General features: G+C 47.4%; 1 long non-coding RNA gene across 2 annotated transcripts; it reads left to right on the plus strand.

The window, feature by feature from the left end:
* Positions 1–4,513: 4,513 nt before the first annotated feature.
* LOC122472042 lies at positions 4,514–6,718 on the plus strand. 2 transcript variants are annotated; one of them, XR_006294337.1, is made up of 2 exons: positions 4,514–5,565; positions 5,861–6,718. It is a non-coding gene; the product is annotated as an uncharacterized LOC122472042 (long non-coding RNA). The 2 variants fall into 2 exon arrangements; XR_006294338.1 differs by having other exon boundaries at positions 4,514–5,478.
* Positions 6,719–9,545: the final 2,827 nt, after the last annotated feature.

A 9,545-nucleotide genomic window follows, 5' to 3' on the forward strand; every position in this document is an offset into this window, starting at 1 on the left:
TGATACAGTGTGTTTAGAGATCATTGGGAAGCCATATGCCACTCTGGGAATTCTATGTGCAATTTTTCGAGCAACCAAAGGGTGGGGGAAACTGAGGCTTCCAGTGAAGAAGTGATGAGGCAACACGCTTCAGCTCCAACTCTGTGTCTTCCATTCTTTCTCTGAAAGGTTGGTAACTCCCTGACCCTAGATATTCTGAGAACCATCGTCAGCCAAGTTATGGGAGCTTCTAGCAGGAATGAGAAGAAGGAGAGGGTAAAAAAAAAGAGAGAGTGAGCCTGAGGCAGGAAAGAGAGCAAACCAAAAACCCCAAAAAGGAAAGGGTTGGAACTGGTATCATGTACAATACTTTCATACGCGTTATTTGAGCTTCTCAGCAATCTGGAAGAAGGGTATTATTGTTCCCAGTTTTTGGATGCTTATGTGGCTGTACCAAGATCTCATAGCTCGTAAATGGCAGATGGGACTTAAACTCAGCTCTCCCAATTTCCCACATGGACCCTCCAGCGCATCGTGCTTATGTTGTTAGGGACAGGTTGGAAAGGGCCCCCCACAATGTTGTGAGAGTCATCAACAATGTCACAGGCCATTAAAGATGAAAGACGGCTGCTCATTTGTTGTCTGTATATGCATTCATCCATCACATGATGACCTTTATGACATAAGTTGGGGAGAAAATAAACAGCTAGTTATAACAGTACGATGATCGTGATTTCGGAGAGTCCACATGGTTCCAGGAGAGTAAATTGGGGGCCATACCTAACCTGGTTTGGGGACAGTCAGATAAACTTCCTGGAGGAGACGTCATCCAAGTTGAGAGCTACAGGACCAGCACGAGATCGTCGGCAAGGTGAGGAGGTTTCGGAAAAATCTGCAAAGACACAGGCTAGAGAAAGCAGAGACACCGAAAGCAGGGTGAGCTTGGGAGTTCAGTCTGGAAAGGAAAGCAAAATTCCTACAATAATTGGCTTTGTAATCCAATTAAGAGCATTGGACTTTAGCCTGGGGGGCAATGCAGAGGCCTCAGGGAAATTACGAGATTCGATGCGCATCTTGAACTGATTGCTCTGGCCGCAGTGTGAAGAATCGATTGGCCAGGGGCAGGACCAGAGGCAGAGAGACCCGGTGGGAGGCTTTGAGGGAATCTGGGGAGGACATCTTGTGGCATGGAAGCGGGGATGGAAGAGGTGGACTGATGAGAAAGGAAGTCATATGCTAGAAGAGCTAGAACTTGGTCATCGCTTGGACACGGGGAGCAGAGAGGTGGGAGATAAATGCCCCATTTGCTGAGTGAGGGAATGCTGGAGGAGTGGATTTGTCTGAGGGAGACAGAGAGGACCAAGGAGCTCTGCTGAGGCTGGGATGTAATCATACCAGATCATGCCCACTCAACACTTACCATGGGCCCCGTGCTGTGCCTGTATTGTCTTCTTTAATCCTCGAACATTCACATTTCAGAGACCTACCACCATATACCAGGCACCATTCAAAAAACTTTACAGAAGTTGACTTATTCAGTTGCCTTATGAGTTGAGCTCTTATTATGCTCCATTTTACAGTTGAGGAGACTGAGGTTCAGAGAGACTGGGTAATCTGCTCCAAGCCTCACAAGCCACCGAGTGCCATAGCTAACACTAGGACCGATTTATGGCCTCCGTATTGCTTCCATGGTGACTGTTCGGGGTCTACGGGACAGCCAAGGTAATAGGTCTAGTGGGTCACTGGGGTTCCAAAATTGAAGCTCGGGCAAGAAATATGAGTTGCGAATACAGACTTGGCAATTACTCAGCCTATAGGTGGTGTTTAAAGCCACAGAAGTGAATCGCTGTGCAGGTTAAAAAGAGAAAAGGGCCACCAGCCAAACTCCGAGAAACCCCGATGTTGACAGGCCCGTGGCAATAGAGCCCGTCTGCTGTGGTCGGAAAATGTGAAGAGATGGAAGCCGAGGGAGGGCAGCCTTTCCAGGGGGCTGTGGCCAAAAGTAAGGAAAAGAGAAGGTGAGCGTAAAACACTGTCACTCTGAGCATTTTTAAGTATGAAGAGAAACGACGTGTTAACCTGAGGAGGGCTGGGCTAGAAGGGGAGGTTCTGCCCGTGCGAGGGGGAGATTTGAGCCTGTGTAAATGCTGGTGGGAAGGAGTCCATACAGGGAAGCTGAAGACACAAGGACAGAAGCAGAGGAGCAAGGAGGTTTCTGAGCGGTGGGTATTTGTGACCCAGAGGTCAGGTCCTTCTCGTTTTAAAGACACATCCCTTCAGTGTCTACTCCGTAGAGGGTTGGGTCTCAGAGTCCCCTCTTCATCCCCCCCCCCGACTGTGACTGAGGGCCTGTGTGAAGGTTTCGGGGGAGGAGGGGGGGAAGATGGGGAGTACGGTGTAAGGTCTGGGGAGAAGGCATCAGATGACGAACCTGAGTCACGGCGATGAGGGAGGTTTGGGGGAATGGGTGAGGAAGCAAGCAGCCGGTCTGGTGACTGGGAGGCAGAAGTGCTGTATTGTGTTGAGGGCCTACTCAACCCAGGAGGCCATGGAGTAGCACCAGTTTGCACAGGTACGGTGATAACCTCCAGCACCCCCCAACTCTCCGGGGATGGCATCAGGTGGATGCTCGGTTTGGACCACACTTTTGTCCCCCTTCCTTTAGGTGGAAGCAATAGGATGACGGGACAAAGGAAGGAGGATATTGGCAAGAAACTAGATGACCTGATGGACCAGATGGGACCTTGAGTATAAGTGAAAGGGAGTGAAAATGGGATAGGGCGGAGACATTGGAATCTACACAATTGTCTGGCACTCCCTTCAAAAGGGGGAGCCTAACTGCCCTCTCCTTGAGCATGGGGTGGACATATGCTTCCTAACTAGCATATAGGAAAAAAGCAGACGGTGCTAGGTTATTAAAGGCACTGTGGCTTCCTGCTTGCTCTCTCTTGGATGGCTTGCTCTGGGGAACTTAGTGGGCGTGTCTTGAGGACACTCAAGAGTCCCATGAACTTGCCAGGTGTGTGAGTGAGCTATCTAGGAAGGAAGCAGGTGCCTCCAGCTAGGCTGGACATCTTGGCCACAACCTGCCAAGAGACCTTGAGCCAGAACCGCCCATCTGAGCTTTTCCTGGAATCCTGACTCTCAGAAACTGTGTGAATGAATAAAGTTTTATTGTTCTAAGCTGCGACGTTTGGGGGTAATTGGCTTTGCCCCAGTAGATAACAATACAGGCACTGAAACATCGCAGAACGAGAAAGGACCGTAGCATATTGGAATTCCAGATTTCAGGGGCTGAACGGTTGCCCCTGAAACCGTTAGGGGCACAACGGTTGCTGAAGCCATAGCAAGGGCTGTCTGACGTGGGCTAAAAGTGATGGACCTGGTTGTGAGAATCTCAAGAACCTGAGATGTGGGCCAGGTTATGTCAACACACAGCAAAATGATCCAAATAAAAGCAGAACTCAGTTTGAAGAAAAAGCTTAGAAGCTGCAGGCCAGGTCTTGAACGAACAGGGATAATGAGGATGTGGGCACATGATGTCAACGAGTGGGGGCAGATGGCATAAGCAGGAATTTTACGCAAGAGTGAAGGAATAATGATTTGAAGGTAACACAAGCCGGTGAGAAGGACCCTGGTCTCTCTCTGGATTCCAGGTCCTCAAGGTGTGGCAGGATGAGCGACTGCGGTTAGGAGAAATTTGGCAATGGCTAAGTCTTACTTAAAGCCCAAAGCTGGGAATCCACTCAGGTAAGAGGCTAAGGGCGTAAGGTAGGAAAATATGTTAATGGTGAAGTAGGGATGCTGGTTGGCACAGTGAGTGGTTTGGAAAGAAAGGAAGTGAAGGGGTGTGTGTGTGTGTGTGTGTGTGTGTGTGTGTGTGTGTGTGTAGGGCTGGGGAAGTAAGAGTGGTGGTAAATTAAAGCTGAAGCACATCAAAGAGGATCTGGGCAAGGTTAATCCACTGGCTTGTGAGTTTTCCAGGATACCCCTCCCGTCCCTGTCAGAAGCACTAATTCAATTTACCAGCCGTTCATGCTGGAGTCTCACAAACAGAGGGCCCCGCATGTTAGGCGCGGCATTTGGGTCACGCTCATTCAAGACACTGCGATTATTTTCTCAGTGAAGATTGAATTAGAAGTTTATTCTTCTCATAGAAAATATCGTTCTGGGAAAAGTGCAATGGATTCTTCACACTGTTTGAAACAATATAGCTAGAAAAAGATGCCTAAAGGCAATTAAAAAAAATTCTGCACAGGCAGATAAGAAATATTGGTTGCTACGTGTTGTTGTTGTTGGTCGAAGAGGTAGTTTTAAAATTTTTTTTAATGTTTTTATTTATTTTTGAGACAGAGAGACAGAGCATGAGCGGGGGAGGGGCAGAGAGAGGGGGAGACACAGAATCTGAAGCAGGCTCCAGGCTTTGAGCTGTCAGCACAGAGCCCGACGCGGGCCTTGAACTCACGGACTGTGAGATCATGACCTGAGCGGAAGTCAGATGCTTAACTGACTGAGCCACCCAGGCGCCCCAAAGAAGAGGTGGTTTTTTAAATTTCTTTTGGCAAAATACAAAACGAAACATAATTTCCATTCCTGAGGGTATCCTATAGAAAATAATTCAGGACTTACTCAGGTTTAGGTTTAGAACAGGGAAATGTCGCTTAAATATACAAATATATGCTTCTGTAATAGGAATATTCTTCTGAGTTGGAGTTATGAAGGTGGTAACTTGAAGTCCTATAAAGGAAGGAGATAGCTATACGCACATACAATATATGAAAATGCAAATTAATTGAAGGTCAGGAAGAAATATAAACTCAGAAATTTCCCGAGGGATCAAGTGACAGTTCTGAAAACGGGTAAAAGAAGATACGAGATGAAAAGGGGAGATTACTTCGTGTTCACTTAACATGTAGAAACAGCTAGAACTGAAGAATCCATTGAGTGTTCTCTGCAACGGAACAATGTAGCATTCTAGACGCTGTGACATCATGTTTTAAAAATAGCTGCTTTCAGCAACAGATAGCAGTTGATAATGAAAACGTTTTTTCATGTCTTTTGGGATGAGGGGGGAAGAGAGCGGGGGGAAGGGGCGACTAGTGACTAAGGGAGATAAATGTCCTGATTGTCCCCGGTCTCCATGTAAATAGAAATGTAACTGGCACCGGGCTGCAGGGTCACGTGCACATTCTCTCATGAAAATATTAGGCCCATAGTACATTCGATTGTTTGCTTTTATGACCAGTAAGTCATTAACATAATGCGTTTTATTATTAGCCTACTTTGAACAGATGAGACGCAATCACCAGCGACCGGACGAGAACCCCCACGGATGCCTCCGCGATGACTTGGATGGGGATGTTGAAGGTGTGGCCGGGGCTGGGAGGTGTTGGGTGCCCGGAGGGCTGGTACCCACCCAGGGCCAGCCTCAACCCAGGCGGATGGTGGCTCTGCTAAAAGCAGAGAGTCCCTCTGCGCCTCACACTCTTGTGTCATGCGGTATGTAAAATTTCCCTGCTTTCTCAGTCTTGGAGAAACATTGTTGCCAGTGGCGCGCTGGGAAATTGACTGGAGAAAGTTTTGGAGGTAGGAATGCTGGCACCGCCCATTGCCAATTTCAAGCTGCCAGCCCCTGAATGAGGATAATCAGCTCTTGGGGGCCAGGGTGAGCAGGCAGGTGCCCTGCTAGCCCTTCCCCGCCACACACAGTTACTAAGCCACCATCGGCGCCTTATTTATAAGGTTTCGACTCCCTTCAAGACCTACATCTCCCTGGGACGGCTGGGTTGTGGGAGATCCTCGTCTTCCCTTCTAGGTCCTTCCTTCCTCCTCCTCCTGCTTCTCCTCCTCCATCCCTCTTCCCCTCCTTCTTCTTTTTCAGCATTTACCGATGGCAACACACCTGGGACATCCTGCCGGAACGCTGGGCTGCGAAGATGGGTCAGGATTCATCTCTGACCACGTAGGGAGGCGACGACCGTCTCCGTGTTCGGTGCTGGAGGGCTGCAGGGGGCCCAGGTGGGGTCAGAGGAGTCCTGTGCAGTACAGGAGTGAGCGTGGAAGGCAGGCTTTCTGGGAGGTGCTGGAGCTTGAGTTGAATCACCAGAAGTGTCCCTGTTTGAACCTGTTTTTAAGACCGAATTCATGTCAAATGAAAGCCGAATGCTGACAATAAAAACGGCAGCAGCAAGCGTTTACTGAGCACGTCCTATGTGCTACGCAGGCACTCTGCCAAAGCCGGGTATTATTAGCTCGTGTAACCTGACAGCAACTTTACGAAGATGATACTCTGGGGGGCCCCTCTTTTAGGTGAGAAGATCGAGGCACAGGGAGGTTAATAACTTGCCACAGACCACGGAGCTCGTGAAATGTGGAGCTGAGGTTGAACGCAGGCGCTGTGACCCTGGAGCTACAATCTCAACCACTGAGGACACACTGCTTCAAATAACTCCACAGTATACAATGTAACGGAAAGTTTCCCGGGAGTTCGAATTGAGCAAACAGGACCGGTTTAAACCACCACACATGCCCTCAAGAGCCCGGGGCCACCACGTCAGTCTCATATTGGCAGAACGATCAGATGTTCCGATCACAGAGCCCGCCAGCTTGGCGACAGTTCATTAGCTGTAAGTGTAGTCGTAAATGTGCCATGAAGAAATTTTCTGTAACCAATTCCAGTAATAATTGGATTAGATACTTTGTTAGTGCAGGTTTCAATACAGCTGCAATGTGAACTTCACGTTCAAATGAGCAAAACTGTTTGGCAGAGATCAAATGACAGCGCATTAAATTGGCACCGAAGATCACCCGCTGGCAGAGTTTTGGTTAAGCACAGGGTCGGATTATCTTGAACCGGCAAACAAAGCTTTGAAATTATTAATGCGGTTTTGTACAACGTACCATGCAAATAGAGGTTCTCTGCCTCCCTGTTAATGGAAGTCAAAGCACAGAGCAGTTTAAAAGAAAGGGATGGACCTGAGGCCATAGGGTCTTATTTTAAAACACAACATGTGTGAGTTAACTTAACAAAACATGATCTCGTAGAGTAAATTGATGGTGCTCATTTAGGAGCGCCTGGGTGGCTCAGTGGGTTAAGGGTACGACTTTGCCTCAGGTCATGATCTCGCGGTGGTTCGTGAGCTCGAGCCCGGCGTCGGGCTCTGTGCTGACAGCTCGGAGCCTGGAGCCTGCTTCGGATTCTGTGTCTCCGTCTCTCTCTGCTCCTCCCCCACTTGCACTCTGTCTCTCTCTCTCTCTCTCTCCCTCAAAAATGAACAAACATTAAAAAATAATAAAAAAAAATCGATAGGATTCCTTTATGTTATCGGTTTTGTATTTTCGCTGGGCTTCCTAAGTACAGCATTTGCCTTGGTTTTATAGGCTCATTAAGAGGTATAAGGAATTGGTCTCTTTTAAGTTAATATTGCAAATTCCAACTTCTGTCTCACCCTTCATTTAAATTTTTTGGGGGTTTATAGTTTTTCCAGGTCTTTTTTTTTTAAGTTTAAATTTATTTGAAATTCATTTAAAATAATTGGTCACTATTTAATTTTAAAATAACTTAAAATAGTGGTCACTTCAAAGCAGAGATGTGCCGATAAATGCTTCACACGTGGCTCCCTGCGGGGAAAAGCCCTGATTCATGGTATTTGCCAGTTTCTGTGCAAGAAATATTCCCACCATGGTGGGTTTCAAGCTACGAACGTGGTGTCACCCACCGCGTGCAGTGCTGGGGAGAGACACCCAGGGGCACACCATCATGTGGCTTTTTTTTTTTTTTTAATGTTTATTGATTGATTTTTGAGAGGAAGATAGAGAGCAAGCGTGCTGTCAGCACAGAGCCTGATGCGGGGCTCGAACTCACAAACTCGTGGGATCACGATCCGAGCCAAGATCAAGAGTCCGACGCTTAGCCGACTGAGCCACCCGGGTGCCCTGTCCAGCACATGGCATTTCCACCAGACCGATACGGTAGGTGAAGATTGCGGGGAACCGCGAAGTGTTGTGCTTGTCAGTTTCGGCTGGCATAACAGGGTATCGCAGACCGGGTGGCTTACACATCAGACGTGCAATTTCTCGCAGCTCTGAGGGCTGGAAGTCTGAGCCCCGGGTGTAAGCAGGGCTGGGTCCCTCTGAGGTCTCTCTCCTCAGCTTGCAGTCGGCCTTCCTCCTGCTGCCTGCCTCTTCACATGGCTGTCGTGCCCGTGCATGTGTGAATCCCTGGTGTCTCTTTGCGTGTCCAAATTTCCCCCTCTTACTAGGACACCAGTCAGATTGGATGAAGGGCCCACGCTGATGGCCTCCGTTTAACCTGACTGCATCTTTATTTATTTTTATTTATTTATTTATTTTTTTTATGAAATTTATTGTCAAATTGGTTTCCATACAACACCCAGTGCTCATCCCAAAAGGTGCCCTCCTCAATACCCATCACCCACCCTCTCCTCCCTCCCATCCCCCATCAACCCTCAGTTTGTTCTCAGTTTTTAACAGTCTCTTATGCTTTGGCTCTCTCCCATTCTAACCTCTTTTTTTTTTTTTTTCCTTCCCCTCCCCCATGGGTTCCTGTTAAGTTTCTCAGGATCCACATAAGAGTGAAACCATATGGTATCTGTCTTTCTCTGTATGGCTTATTTCACTTAGCATCACACTCTCCAGTTCCATCCACGTTGCTACAAAAGGCCATATTTCATTTTTTCTCATTGCCATGTAATATTCCATTGTGTATATAAACCACAATTTCTTTATCCATTCATCAGTTGATGGACATTTAGGCTCTTTCCATAATTTGGCTACTGTTGAAAGTGCTGCTATAAACATTGGGGTACAAGTGCCCCTATGCATCAGTACTCCTGTGTCCCTTGGATAAATTCCTAGCAGTGCTATTGCTGGGTCATAGGGTAGGTCTATTTTTAATTTTTTGAGGAACCTCCACACTGCTTTCCAGAGCGGCTGCACCAATTTGCATTCCCACCAACAGTGCAAGAGGGTTCCCGTTTCTCCACATCCTCGCCAGCATCTATAGTCTCCTGATTTGTTCATTTTGGCCACTCTGACTGGCGTGAGGTGATACCTGAGTGTGGTTTTGATTTGTATTTCCCTGATAAGGAGTGACGCTGAACATCTTTTCATGTGCCTGTTGGCCATCCGGATGTCTTCTTTAGAGAAGTGTCTATTCATGTTTTCTGCCCATTTCTTCACTGGGTTATTTGTTTTTCGGGTGTGGAGTTTGGTGAGCTCTTTATAGATTTTGGATACTAGCCCTTTGTCCGATATGTCATTTGCGAATATCTTTTCCCATTCCGTTGGTTGCCTTTTAGTTTTGTTGGTTGTTTCCTTTGCTGTGCAGAAGCTTTTTATCTTCATCAGGTCCCAGTAATTCACTTTTGCTTTTAATTCCCTTGCCTTTGGGGATGTGTCGAGTAAGAGATTGCTACGGCTGAGGTCAGAGAGGTCTTTTCCTGCTTTCTCCTCTAAGGTTTTGATGGTTTCCTGTCTCACATTTAGGTCCTTTATCCATTTTGAGTTTATTTTTGTGAATGGTGTGAGAAAGTGGTCTAGTTTCA

Source organism: Prionailurus bengalensis, chromosome B1, assembly GCF_016509475.1.
Source record: "Prionailurus bengalensis isolate Pbe53 chromosome B1, Fcat_Pben_1.1_paternal_pri, whole genome shotgun sequence".
NCBI classification, from domain to species: Eukaryota; Metazoa; Chordata; class Mammalia; order Carnivora; family Felidae; genus Prionailurus; species Prionailurus bengalensis.